This window comes from Anolis sagrei, chromosome 1 (genome assembly GCF_037176765.1).
Source record: "Anolis sagrei isolate rAnoSag1 chromosome 1, rAnoSag1.mat, whole genome shotgun sequence".
Classification (NCBI taxonomy): domain Eukaryota; kingdom Metazoa; phylum Chordata; class Lepidosauria; order Squamata; family Dactyloidae; genus Anolis; species Anolis sagrei.
The window spans coordinates 157943383-157956434 of NC_090021.1; positions in this window are offsets into that span (position 1 = coordinate 157943383).

The window sequence follows — 13052 nt, forward strand, 5'->3', positions numbered from 1 at the left end:
AAATTGGCACATAAAGTTGTGATTGTCTCCAAAGCAGAGGAAGAATTTCAAGGCATGGAAAGTTTTGCTTGTATAAATTTGGACATTACAAGTCAAGAACATGTATATTCCAAGCTCTTTATTCTGAAACACCACCAGCCTCACTTCTCTTCCCTATGTAATATAACAATTAGCTTTGAATAATACAATGCCAGAACGTTGTCATGGTAGCTGCCTCTCTAATGCCACCCCCCAAAAACCTACCTCATAACCCAGGCAGTACTCCAATAAAAGGGCTTCTGAAGCATTGCAGATTAAAGACTTGCAGCATTGTTCAAGTCAGATGATGTATTGAGACAGTCAGCTGGAGAGATCACACTGTGTCCTGTCATAACTTCAGGCTTGCTATATAAACAAGCATATTCAGAGTCACTGTGAATTGAAGGCTGTCTGTCTTCATGACATCGGCAGAGGTATCCACACCATCAGTCACTCTTCCCTTCTTCTGCCACAATGGCTAGGAGCTCTCAGAGAGCTTTGTGCTGAGCTGTTAACTTGCTGACCGTAAGGTCACAGGTTCGAATCTGGGGAGCGGTGTGCGAGCTTCCGCTGTTAGCCCCAGCTTCTGCCAACCTAGCAGTTTGCAAACATGCAAATGTGAGTACATCAATAGGTACCGTTCCGGTGGGAAGGTAACAGTGCTCCATGCAGTCATGCTGGCCACATGATCTTGGAGGTGTCTACGGATAATGCCATCAATTCCATCGTTGATGGAGTTCAGAATGCTCTTTGATTGTAGGTGAACTATAAATCCCAGCAACTACAACTCCCAAATGACAAAATCATAATTTTTGAGTGATGCTCACTCCTTGTGTTGTGAGACGTTTTGTTGTCAAATTTGGTGTGATTTCGTTCATTGGTTGTTTTTGTTTTTAAGGTACTCATTATGCACAGAGCATATATATATATATATATATATATATACACACACACACACACACACACACACACACACACACATATACATATACATATACACATACATACATACACATACTAGCTGTCCCTGCCACGCGTTGCTGTGGCCCAGTATGTTGATCTGGAAAATAAAGTAATGAGAAAGTGTTGGTTTCTAATGAGCAGTACATTTTTATTGATCTGGATGGTCAGTTGTAGGCCTGAAAGGTGTATCCTACCCAAAAGAAAGTAAGAAATACCACTGTCTATATAATGCAGTCTCAGTATATAATGGTATAAGTGTTAAATATGTATGTGTGTGTATATGTCTTAGACTGTGGTGATCTGGGAAATGAAGTAATGAGAAAGTGCTGGGTTTTGAATGTATGGTGTTTATTGATGCTTGTGGGTAAGCAGTATTTCTTGCTGCTTCTTTGCCTGCTTTGGCCACCCTGGAACATGAAATATATCATTGTCCTTCTTGAAGGGTCCCTTAGAAATGTGTGATACTATATCTGTGTGTGAGAGAGTCATATCTTTTTATCTATCTATCTATCTATGTATGTATACATCTATCCATATCTATGGCTGGATGGCTGTTTGTCCGGAGGAGTGTGATTGCGTGTTGTTGCCCTGGTGAAGGGAGTTGTTCTCGATGGGGTAAAGTTTGTTATGTTAGTCATGAGGGTTCTGTGTGGGAAGTTTGCCCCCATTCTGTCGTTTGTGGGATTCAGAATGCTCTTTGATTGTTGGTGAGGAGTGAATCCCAGTGACTCCAACTCCCAAATGTTAAGGTATATTTTCCCCATAGTCCATTGGTTTTCATAGAAGTGCGATGTTTGCTTCAGATCCATCATTGTTCGAGTGGACAGTGTTCTGTGGATGTAGGTGAACTACAATTCCCAAAGTCAAGGTCAATGTCGACGAAACCATTCCAGTATTATGTGTTGGTCATGGGAGTTAAGTGTGGGAAGTATGGTTCAATTCCGTTCATGGCAGAAAGGAGTAGTAAATTGGTATTGATGTGAAAAACCGGGCAGGATCACCAGTTGGGAGAGACCCACCTCCCCCCGGGCTTGTTTGGAGGCGGCGGAAAGCAAGAGGGGCGGCGGGGCGTGGCAGAAATCGAGGCCCTGGCTTATGTGAAGATGGTGGGCCTCCCGTCTCGGTTTGTTTTGGTTCCCCTTGGTGCCCCCCCCCGCATCTTTCATGTCCTCCCCGGCCAGACGGCGGGCCTCCCGTCTCGGTTTGTTTTGGTTCCCCTCGGTGGCCCCCCGCATCTTTCATGTCCTCCCCGGCCGGACGGCGGGCCTCCCGTCTCGGTTTGTTTTGGTTCCCCTCGGTGGCCCCCCGCATCTTTCATGTCCTCCCCGGCCGGACGGCGGGTCTCCCGTCTCGGTTTGTTTTGGTTCCCCTCGGTGGCCCCCCCCGCATCTTTCATGTCCTCCCCGGCCGGACGGCGGGCCTCCCGTCTCGGTTTGTTTTGGTTCCCCTCGGTGGCCCCCCGCATCTTTCATGCCCTCCCCGGCCGGACGGCGGGCCTCCCGTCTCGGTTTGTTTTGGTTCCCCTCGGTGGCCCCCCGCATCTTTCATGCCCTCCCCGGCCGTTTGAGCTTACATCGGCCTGGTGGGCTTCCTCTGCCTGGGCTTGCAGTGCTCCGCAGCTTCCTTGTTGTTCTTCTCCGGAGCGATGGGGTAGAGGGAGGCAGGGAGGCGGGGCTGCGCATGCGGCGGCGCGGGGCAAGCAGGGAAATGGAGTCCTTCGTCCTCATGGTATTCCTCCTGAGGCCTCTGCACATGCTCCATGTTTATAGGAAATTGTGAGTTTGTTTTTTTGTGTTTTGTAATGTTAAAGGGTTGTTGGTCATACCTTGGGGGATGAGGTACCTGAAGGGCAAATTTGGTGAGATTTGGTCCAGTGGTTTCTCCATTTTTGAACGCCGATGGACAACCGTTAGGATTTTATATATATAGATAGATGTATTCACATGTTTTATGTAATTATGATGTTGTTGTTTATTGTTTGCATTTTTGGTTTGCGTTTTCGATTTTACTCTGTTGTAATTTGTTGTTTGGGCTTGGCCTCATGTAAGCCACCCTGAGTCCCCATCGGGGAGATGGTGGCGGGATCTGCACATTGCACTTACCCTAATATCCTACATTTCACCTGACATACTCAGCACTTTTTAATCTGTACCCATTACATTTGGCCCGGCCCTAGTTTTATTGTAGTATGATGTATTGTTACTGTTATTGCTTATGTTTTGATTTGCTTTATATTGTTTTTGTGTATTGTTATGTCGTTGTTTTATTGAGGCCTTGGCCTTTGTAAGCCACTTCGAGTCCTTCGGGAGATGTTAGTAAGGTAGTTCCCTGACATTAAGTCCAGTCATGTCTGACTCTGGGGTGTGGTGCTCATCTCCATTTCTAAGCCGAAGAGCCAGCGTTGTCCGTAGACACCTCCAAGGTCATGTGGCCGGCATGACTGCATGGAGCGCCGTTACCTTCCCACCGGAGCTTTACCTATTGATCTACTCACATTTGCATCTTTTTGAACTGCTAGGTTGGCAGAAGCTAGGGCTGACAGCGGAAGCTCACGCCGCTCCCCGGAATCGAACCTGTGACCTTTCGATCAACAAGCTCAGCACCTTAGTGCTTTAACCCACTGCGCCACCGGGGGCTCCATCGGGAGATGTTAGTGGGGTACAAATAAAGTTTAATAATGTTGTTGCTGTTCATTCGTTCAGTCGTCTCCGACTCTTCGTGACCTCATGGACCAGCCCACGCCAGAACTCCCTGTCGGCCGTCACCATCCCCAGCTCCTTCAAGGTCAGTCCAGTCACTTCAAGGATGCCATCCATCCATCTTGCCCTTGGTCGGCCCCTCTTCCTTTTGCCTTCCACTTTCCCCAGCATTATTATTAAACTACAATAAAGTTTAATAATAATAATAATAATAATAATAATAATAGTTTATTATTTATTATTATTATTTTAAGTCTAGGTTCTATAGTTTTTGGAATTTCTCCAAGGTTCATACAATGCCAACAACTGACAAACATACCCTCCCATTTCTTCCAGGAAAACACAAATGTAAATGTCTTGGAGTGAATAACAGCATAGAGACTATGCAATGAAGGATTTTAAAAAAATGCAAATCTAGTTTAAAACAAGCAATCCAGCTTTCATTGTCAGAACGAGTTTTATTCTGATTTTGCTTTTAACAAACATTTTAGTATGAAGGCATCATTTGAGAGAGTTTTTAGTTATGTATGGCACAGACAAAAGGAAAAAGAACAGATTCTTCAGCAAGTCCAGCATTTAAATGTCAGATTAACAGAAGAGGCTTGTGTTAACCCTACTTAGCAGTCTATTATTACATTTGAGAAGATATTTTTGCAAGCAAGAGACTACATTTATTTGCATTGAAGTAAAAACATATTTTTGATCAAGAAAAATTACATTTTTTTCTGACGTTATATCACAAATGTCAGGGTAAGGCAAATCCTTGATGAAAAGTATGATAAAAATCCTATTTCCCAAGAAAATATATCCAACATATTTTGCTAACTTTGTCGTTTTAAAAGCAAAGCAGACATGCACTGCATACAGAAAAATGTCATCTTCTTTTCTTAAATCAAGTGCATAAGCAGAACAGTGTTAATTCACAAAAGAGGCTCTTCAGTGCTTTAGAGAGAGATTCACAATTAGCTGCAGTGAATAATATATGGTCCGATACTAATAGACAGCAATGTCTCAGACATCCCTCTGCGTACTTATATTCAAAGGAAACTTGTCCATGATTGACATTTGCTAGAGTAGAATGCCTTTCTCTCTGAGTATAGAGGAAGAATGTTTAAAAGACACCTTCAGACAACTGGATCGAGAACATATGCTTTATATAGAAATACAAGTAATACAGGAATTTTGTTCTCCGCATACATTGCGAAGGTGGCTGGAAGGGGCAGGATTTAGGGGGAAGACTAGATATGCTAGATGTTACTAAAACCTGATGTTAATGAAAGGATTTATACATTTTAAAATCTTCTACAGAGCCTAATGCATGTGCTTCTCTAACAAAATCTACTCAGGCTTGCCTGCGAAGCATCTATAGCACTAGCCAAAAGGATACGTATGGGAATTGTATTATTGCCTACACATTATTTACCTTCTACACACACGCACACACACACACAGAGTGGCATACAAGATCTACAAGCCACTCTAAACACCTTCGCAGAAGCATACACAAAGCTTGGCCTGTCACCGAACACCGAGAAAAGTGCTGTCCATCAGTCAACAGCCATCCCCTCCCCAATGCCAGAGATACAGCTTAATGGTGTAACATTGGAAAATGTTGACCATTTCCGCTACCTTGGCAGCCACCTCTCCACCAAAGTCAACATCGACACCGAAAAACAACACCGCCTGAGCTCTGCGAGTGCAGCATTTTCCCGAATGAAGCAGAGAGTGTTTGAGAACCGGGACATCCGTAGGGATACCAAAGTGCTTGTCTATAAAGCTATTCTCCTCCCAACCCTTCTCTATGCCTGCGAAACATGGACTGTCTACAGATGTCACATGCAACTCCTAGAACGATTCCATCAGCACAGCCTACGGAAAATCCTGCAAATCTCTAGGGAAAACAGGCAGACAAACGTCAGCCTGGTCTGGCCTGGCCTGGCCAAAGAGAAGAGAAGGATATGAATGGAAGGAAAGGTAGAAGGAAAGAAAGAGGAAAGGAAGGGAGGGAGGGAGGGAGGGAGGGAGGGAAGAAGAAAGGGAGGGAGGGAGGGAGAGAGGGAGAGAGGGAGGAAGAAATGTCACATGCAACTCCTGGAACGATTCCATCAGCGCTGCCTCCGGAAAATCCTGCAAATCTCTTGGGAAGACAAGCGGACAAACGTCAGCGTGTTGGAAGAAGCAAAGACCACCAGCATTGAAGCGATGGTCCTCTGCCATCAACTCCGCTGGGCTGGCCACGTTGTCCGGATGCCTGACCACCGTCTCCCAAAGTAGTTGCTCTACTCTGAACTTAAGAATGGAAAACAGAACGTTGGTGGACAGGAAAAGAGATTTAAAGATTGCCTCAAAGCCAACCTTAAAATCTCTGGCATAGACACTGAGAACTGGGAAGCCCTGGCCCTTGAGTGCTCCAGCTGGAGGTCAGCTGTGACCAGCAGTGCTGCAGAATTCGAGGAGGCACGAGTGGAGGGTGAAAGAGAGAAATGTGCCAGGAGGCAGGCGCGTCAAGCCAACCCTAACTGAGACCGCCTTCCATCTGGAAACCAATGCCTTCACTGGGAGAAGATGTGAGTCAAGAATAGGGCTCCAAAGCCGCCTACGAATCCACAAGGAAACCCATCATGGAAGACCATCTTACTCGTCCAACAAGGGATCGCCTAAATAAGTAAGTAGTAAGTAAGTACGAGTGGGAAAAATCATAAAACATACTCCAGTCTAGGGAAACAGACTGTTGAGATTTAATAAATCTTTTCTACCGTTGTCTTCGGAGACTATCATCATTACTTCACATTTTGTGATGGCATCCTGAGGCAAAACTTTCAGAGCCTGGAAGAAGCACCAGTGATAAGGAGGACCAAGGTTAAGTGGAGATGACAATAAAATTACTATCGAGGACTGTACTACGGTGGGTGGGGGAAAGAGCTCTAATCAGAGCATTTTGGTAGTTAATTACCAACTGATTTCAAACATCTCTCTGTCGAAAGTAGGAGTGTGACAAGCTCTTCACGTCTCTGCATATTTTCTGACTTTTTTTTTCTTGCCTAGCTGCTTCCCCACTTTCCCCGCTTCTTTATAAAACTTAATCACAACAATGCTTGGGGGAATTGGATGCCAAACTGTGGTGATGTTTCTGTACAGTACATAGATGAGCCCAAGAGAGCAAAACACGAATTAGATCTATAGAAAGTTGACAGCACTATCAAAAAGAAATTGAAAACAATTGATTTCTTTTTTTTAAAAAAATGGCCTGCTTCATGGAGGTTTCCCAACTTTCCTAGAGGAGTTGAAATCTCAAGCCTGGGTTGCTTGAAACAAAATGCAAAATTGTGGCAGAGCTGGCTGAGTGTCAGCTGCATTAAGATCACTCTGACCAAAAAGTCATGAGTTCGAAGCCAGCCTGGGTTGGAGTGGGTTTCCAACCAATTGTGTAGCCTGTTGTCGACCTTTGCAACCCAAAAGTCAGTTGCATCTGTCAAGGAGAAAATTAGGTACCACCTTAAAGTGTGGGGAGGCTAAATTAATTAATTTATGAGGCCATAAGAAAAGACTCCAGCAAAGCATTCCAGCGGGGAAGCATGTGGGGAATGTGGAAGTACTTCATCAGTGTCGCAGATGGACGATGAAAGCGACAGCTCCCCTGGCGGCCAGGAAAAGTTAAATAGCCTCTGTCTATGTCTGTATATGTTGTATGTCAAAAATTGGCATGAATGTTTGCCATATATGTGTACGCTGTAATCCGCCCTGAGTCACCTGCGGGGTGAGAAGGGCGGAATATAAAAGTTGTAAATAATAATAATAATAATAATAATAATAATAATAATAATAAAGAGCAGGATTGATGTCAGGGGTGCTACATACAGGGTGAAGCAGCATAACTTCCTTTTTTCAAAACTTAATAAAACCCATTGTATGAATCAGAAAAAAATTATAATGTAGGTGCATACCTAAAGTTTTGTTTTACATAGTTTTGAAGATCAAATTAGGTAGGTGACGTCCCCCATTCTCGATACACTGAGTAAACCAATTTCTGGCGTTAGTTATTACTCTTGCCAGCATAGCAGGCATTATGTTGGCAATTTCTTCCTGGATGTTGGTCTTCAAATTAAGTTATATGTCTAAGAATACATCTGGTAAATGTTGGAAGTGTAGTGATCAAATAGGTACAGTCTATCATATGTGGTGGACATGTAAAGAAACATCTAAATATTGGTCATTAATACATGAGGAAACACAAAAAAATTGAAGAGGAAGTTTAAGAAAAAAACAGAATATTATCTATTAGGCTTCACAGACCTGGAATTACAACTAAAAGAAAATGAAGATAAATTGTTAACATATATTACAACAGCAGCTAGAATTAGCTTTGCAAGACATTGGAAAAAAGAACAAATTCCCATTATTGATGAATGGATAGATAAGGTTAAAGAGATAAGAGACATGGACGAACTAACTTTTTTGATGAGAAAAAATACCGGAAAATCGGTAAAAAGGACAGATTGGACCCTTTTTTACGATTAGGAAAAAAATAGAAGAACAGTAGAGACTAAGAATACATAAATTTGAAAAAGAATCAGTTAAAGAAGATCCTGAGGTTGGAATGGAAGTCATTTTAGTATAGTCTTTGTTTTTTGTATTTTCCGTATTTTTTTTCCTCTCTTTTCTCCCTCTTTTTGCTTTTTTTCTATGGTGGTCGGGTTTCCTACTTTTCTATCCTCTTTTTGAATGTTCTCCCTCTTTCCATGTGTTGGTGTTTAAACTGTTTAATAAAAATCTATTTAAAAAAATCTTGTAGGGTCCTTGGATGGTTCACATAAACACAGGATTTTAAAAAAAAAACCCATAGAAAAAAATCACAAGGGGCCAAATCTGGAGAGCGGGCCAGCCACTCCAAATCCGCTCGAAAAGTCGGCCTCAACGGCAAAAGCATGCTACTCACTGTTCCAACGCATGATGGCAACTGAACTGTGTCAGGACAAAACTTTCGAACGAGACCACTAGCGCTCCGCTACGTCTCCAACAGACTGAATGGCGCGCATTTTAAAAAAGGAAGTTATGCTGCCTTACCCTGTATTTCCCCCATTTCTCATGGGACTGGGGATTTTGGAAATGTCATAGGCCAATTTTGCTTTCCATGCAGAAGGTATCAATCCTGGAGTTGGAAAAACTCCTCTTTAAAATCTTGAAAGTCACTAAAGTGGATCAGGAATTAATAGCCAAAACTGATAAAACCTAACGTAGGGAATGTCAGAGATGCAAAACACAGAAGAAAGGCATCTGCTTTCATGCTTGGTGGACTTGTAGGATGTAAAAAAAAAATTGGAAAAAGGAGGCTAAAGAAACTAATGGAATGATTACTAAAAAGGTTAAGAAAAACTCAGGAATGTGTTTATTGTGTTTGTTTCATGAGAGAATTGGTAAGGAAGTTGTAGAAATTTGCCAACACAGTTTTGTGGCAGCAAGAATTATAATAGCAAAATTTTGGAAGGGGGGAAAAGAACTACTCATTAAGGACTGGAGAATAAAAATAGCAGAGTATATCCAAATAGTATATCCTAGAGAAGACAATTATGCTGGGGAAAGTGGAAGAGGGGCCGACCAAGGGCAAGATGGATGGATGGCATCCTTGAAGTGACTGGACTGACCTTGAGGGAGCTGGGGGTGGTGACGGCCGACAGGGAGCTCTGGCGCGGGCTGGTCCATGAGGTCACGAAGAGTCGGAGACGACTGAACGAATGAACAACAACAACATATCCAAATAGTATATTCTTGAAGTGACTGGACTGACCTTGAAGGAGCTGGGGGTGGTGACGGCTGACAGTCAGCTCTGGCGTGGACTGGTCCATGAGGTCACGAAGAGTCGGAGACGACTGAACGAATGAACAACAACAATCCAAATAGCCAAGCTCTCCAATGACATCCAGGGAGCAAATAATGAAGATTTTGTTAGAAAATGGAGACTTACATTTGGATCTTTAAAAAAGAAGACAAAAGTTGACTTTGAAATAGCCACACAGGGAATTTATTAATGTAATGATAAGAATAGGCTTCTATTAGATACTAGCTGTACCCGCCACGCGTTGCTGTAGCCAACCTTCCCTCCTCCTTTCTCTCCTTTCTTTCTCTCCTTCCTTTCTTCCCTTCCTTCCTTCCCTTTTTTCTTCCATTCTCCCTTTCCTTCCTTCTCTATCTAATCTTGGACTGGGTTGTTGTAGGTTTTTTCGGGCTATAGGGCCATGTTCTAGAGGCATTTCTCCTGACATTTCGCCTGCATCTATGGCAAGCATCCTCAGAGGTAGTGAGGTCTGTTGGAACTAGGAAAAAGGGTTTATATATCTGTGGAATGACCAGGGTGAGACAAAGGACTCTTGTCTACTGGAGCTAGGTGTGAATGTTTCAACTGGACTGCAACTTCCAGCAGTCCTCCTGATCAATCTATCTACCTATCTATCTATCTCTATCCAATCTATCTATCTTATCTATCTGGAGGATTGCTGGGAGTTGCAGTCCAGGAATAGGAAATTGGAAACATGCAGGGATTGGGATGCTCTCAAAGAAATCCAAGGAGAAGCAATCTTGCATCTTGGAAGTAGTGTATTTGGATCATCCTCCTCTCCTAAAGGGCCTGGTCTAGAGGATGCTGGGAGCTGTAGTCTGGAAGAGAGTGTGGATTTGTTATTGTGTGTTTTGTTTGCCAGGGGGGAGTCATTTTTGCTCATGCGCTGTAGTGCCTTTTTGCTTTTTTTTGGCTTTTTAAGTCCCTACCACTGTGTTTTTCAGTGTTTTTATGAGTGATGGTCACTCGTTGTCCTGATAGGTGTATTGTGTTCAAATTTGGTGTCAATTCATCCAGCGGTTTTTGAGTTATGTAAATCCCACAAACTAACGTTACATTTTTATTTATATAGACTAGTTCTATACTGAGTGGTGTTTTGAAAGTCATGAGTGGGGGTTCACAGGTGAGGAAGGGGAGGGTTTGGCAAAACAATATTTGTATTTTGATTACTGTATGCTATTTTCACATAATACAATAAAAATTATATCACACACACACACACACAAAAGGATAGGGAGGCACTATGAAGGCCCAGGAACTCCATGGGTTGCACCCACCCTTTTTCAAAACCTTTTGGTCACATCCAGTTTGGAACAGTTTGATATGTTATAGTAAGGGAAATTTCAATTAAATGGACGATTGAAGATCTCTGGAGGGATAATCCTCCATTTCTGTCTGAGTGGGTTAGTTGCAGTGAAGCCCTCTATGTCATGTGGACAGTTGGTAGCAGCATTCCTATCCCTCATCTAGACTTATTCATGATATGACTCAATATAAAGCAGTTTCCTAGATGCATTTCTTTATCAATATCAGCTTTTAAGAGGAATCTTTGGAACTTGATATACAAATGACTCCAGTCCACAAAACCTCATTCACAACACTGGGCTACATATCCAGATATCTACAGGCACACTTACCAAACAAACCCGCACCTTTCCTAAGTGGTGATGGCAAAAGGAGGGTTGAATTTTACTTTCCCACATCTCCACAAAATCAACACAGCACTGGGTTGTTGTAGGTTTTTCGGGCTATATGGCCATGTTCTAGAGATATTTTCTCCTGACGTTTCACCTGCATCTATGGCAAGCATCCTCAGAGGTAGTGAGGTCTGTTGGAAGTAGGAAAATGGGTTTATATATCTGTGGAAAGACCAGGGTGGGACAAAGGACTTTTGTCTGCTGGAGCTAGGTGTGAATGTTTCAACTGAATGTTTAAACCCATTGTGGGCACCACAATTCAAGAGAGATATTGACAAGCTGGAATATGTCCAGAAGAGGGCGACTAAAATGATTAAGGGTCTGGAGAACAAGCCCTATGAGGAGCGTCTTAAGGAGCTGGGCATGTTTAGCCTGAAGAAGAGAAGGCTGAGAGGAGATATGATAGCCATATATAAATATGTGAGAGGAAGCCACAGGGAGGAGGGAGCAAGCTTGTTTTCTGCTTCCTTGGAGACTAGGACGCGGAACAATGGCTTCAAACTACAAGAGAGGAGATTCCATCTGAACATGAGGAAGAACTTCCTGACTCTGAGAGCCGTTCAGCAGTGGAACTCTCTGCCCCGGAGTGTGGTGGAGGCTCCTTCTTTGGAAGGTTTTAAACAGAGGCTGGATGGCCATCTGTCAGGGGTGATTTGAATGCAATATTCCTGCTTCTTGGCAGGGGGTTGGACTGGATGGCCCATGAGGTCTCTTCCAACTCTTTGATTCTATGATTCTATGATTCCTACTTCCAACAGACCTCACTACCTCTGAGGATGCTTGCCATAGATGCAGGTGAAATGTCAGGAGAAAATACCTCTAGAACATGGCCATATAGCCCAAAAAACCTACAACCACCCAGTGATTCCAGCCATGAAAGCCTTCGACAATACATCAACACAGCACTTCTCTAAATTCTAACAAAATCTATGTGTTACGCCTTAAGATGTGCCTATACAGCTCTCATCAGCCCGCTCCCCTGTGAATTACATTAGTCCTATTTGGATCACGACTTCTCCACTTTTGGAACCTTCCGATATATTAAACCGTGGAATCCCTAAACATTGACCATATTGGATGCGGTTTGTGGAAGCCCAAAACAGCAGCAATGGGTGGAACTGTCCAAGTGCTAAACTCTATTTCAACATAGATTCAGCTCTAATTTCACACTGAATTCTGGAACAGATACACCCACCACTGTTATGGAAGCTACCAGTCAACAATGCGCATAATGTATTGTCGAAGGCTTTCATGGCCGGAATCACTGGGTTGTTGTAGGTTTTTCCGGGCTATATGGCCATGTTCTGGAGGCAATTTTTTTCCTGGCGTTTCGCCTGCATCTATGGCAAGCATCCACCCTCTCACTATCTCTGAGGATGCTTGCCATAGATGCAGGCGAAACGTCAGGAGAAAATGCCTCTAGAACATGGCCACATAGCCCGGAAAAACCTACAACAACCCAATGCACATAATCTTACAATCCTATGTGATAAAATCACAATCCAAGACTAAAACTGAACTGTCAAGATAGAAGTTGTAATTTTGTATCCATTGGATGGCAAGCAAGATCCAGTGGCTGACACTTGGGGACTTATGCATAGGATTGCACTGCTTGATAGCGTTCTACTTCTTTATTTTGAGTTTTCAATCTTTGCTTACAGCATCTTGATATGAAACCCACAGGACCAGAAAGAACTGCTATAATCGAGATTACACACAGACCACAAGCTGGCAAAAGTTGTCATCTGAGCATCCCCATATAATTCATTCAGAGAATGAGTTTCTTTCGACCCCACACCTCTCCTTTCCCAAACATGGATTGAATCAATCCATGCCCTGAAG